Source organism: Bos taurus, chromosome 3, assembly GCF_002263795.3.
Source record: "Bos taurus isolate L1 Dominette 01449 registration number 42190680 breed Hereford chromosome 3, ARS-UCD2.0, whole genome shotgun sequence".
NCBI classification, from domain to species: Eukaryota; Metazoa; Chordata; class Mammalia; order Artiodactyla; family Bovidae; genus Bos; species Bos taurus.
Window position 1 is genome coordinate 113978356 of NC_037330.1, and position 1784 is coordinate 113980139.

The following is a 1784-nucleotide window of genomic DNA, read 5'->3' on the forward strand; positions in this document are numbered from 1 at the left end:
CTTACAACAACCAGAGGAGAAACAAGTGTAAGAGAATATCCTTTAAAAAAAAAAAAAAGAAATAAAGTCACAGATGTAGAAAAACTTATGGTTGTAGGGAAGAAAGCAGGGATGGGAGGGCAGGGATCAACCGGGAGACTGGGAATGACATATAAACAGTACTATATATGAAATAGACAACTAATAAGGATTTACTTCATAGCACAGGGCATTCTACTTAAAAATCTGTAAAGACCTATATGGGAAAAGAATCTAAAAAGAGTGGATATATGCATACGTAGAACTACAGCATTGTAAATCAAGTATACTCCAATAAAAAAACTGTTTTAAAAAAAGAATACTCATCTTAAAGTTGAGAAAACTGAAGCTTACAGTGTTTTGAAGTCATAGATTTATAAGCTCTGAATTGGAAATAAAAACCAAGCCTAAATCAAGACTCTTTTTAAAATCCTGTTTATTATAAATGATTTCTTATAATTTTCCTAAGTAGGGCCTGTTTTCATACCAAGACATTCTGTGGCCTTCGAAAGGGGAAGCAGGCTCCAGGAAACCCTGTCCTGGATATTCCCAACAGAGCTGGGGCTTCTGTCTACCCGTCAGAACAGCTCCCGCTCAGACAAGGCCCCCCGGAGAAGAGCCCAGTAACTCAGTTCTGGGGAGACAAGGAGGCGTCCCAGCCCTGGTGGCCTCTATCTGCCTGGGTCTTTGAAAGTGAAGTTGGATTGACTCTTCCATAAAATTTACCTCTGCTTAATTTTTTCTTTTCATTGGGAGAATCCCCAGTAACAATTACTTTCAAATTTAAGGGTCACCACGTGTCGCCGGACAGTGCTAATCCAGAAACCACCTAAGTCCATTTTCACGAGATCACAGAATGCCTCCGGGGAGACAGTAGCTTTGAGGAATTTGCTGTTACTCCAAACAGACCGAGGGATGAGAAACCTTAGCCTCTGGACACGGGTAGCCTGCACTGCAGTGAGAAAGGCATGAGGCAGTTGACAGAGTTTTGATTAAGGATCCCTGGTCTGTGCTTATGGAAGGAAGTGCAAATAGAAATAGCCGAGTCTTGATGAACAGAGAGTTTCTTCCCCATCCCCTTCCAAAAGCCTTCCCCCACAAACTCCCTCTTCTTTCTGAGAAACTTTAAACAAAAATAATTGCTTTAATCTTTTTCTTTTAATTCTGAGCTCAGATCAAGTGTAGAAACCTTCATAAAGATCCACAGTAACATCTTTTCATCATTGCTCAGAACTGATTAGCCTTTGATACACACACACACACACACACACACACACACACTCACTCCATCAATAAGTCCTCAGTTACCCACTGTCACCTTTACACACAGGCAGGCACACACACACACACACACACTCCTTATTGTTTTAAATTATCCTTTTGCTTCTCAGAAATATAGAGATCATGCATTAGGGACACCAAGAGATCTTTTGATGCTCAGATTTGGCTATTTTCATCATCGACAATTGCTTTAATCTTTATGCAAAGAATCATCTTCTCATCCTAGGACATATTAGCAATCCCATCACTGTGTCCATTTCTGCCCCCTGGGAAGCCCCCTCTCTTGGATCTACCAGGCACAGAAGGCACCGAGCTGCCCAAGCCCCTGGGTTGCCTTTATCTGTCTGAGGGGAGGTCTACTTGACTGCTCTTCCCCCCTGCTGACCATCCTAAATCACACTGCCTTTCCAACCTGTGGGGCTGGAAACTTCAAAGGCCTGGGTCACGGCCCTACTTAGCATCTGTGAATGTCCAGCAACCCAGAA

The 1784-nt window shown here is 42.5% G+C and overlaps 1 non-coding gene and 1 pseudogene across 1 annotated transcript; both read right to left on the minus strand.

The window, feature by feature from the left end:
• Positions 1 to 1183: 1183 nt before the first annotated feature.
• LOC112446119 (uncharacterized) lies at positions 1184 to 1247 on the minus strand (annotated as a pseudogene).
• A 156-nt stretch (positions 1248 to 1403) lies between these two features.
• On the minus strand, positions 1404 to 1483 carry LOC112446121 (small nucleolar RNA U2-19). The gene has a single exon (XR_003034192.1). It is a non-coding gene; the product is annotated as a small nucleolar RNA U2-19 (small nucleolar RNA).
• Between the last annotated feature and the right edge of the window lie 301 nt (positions 1484 to 1784).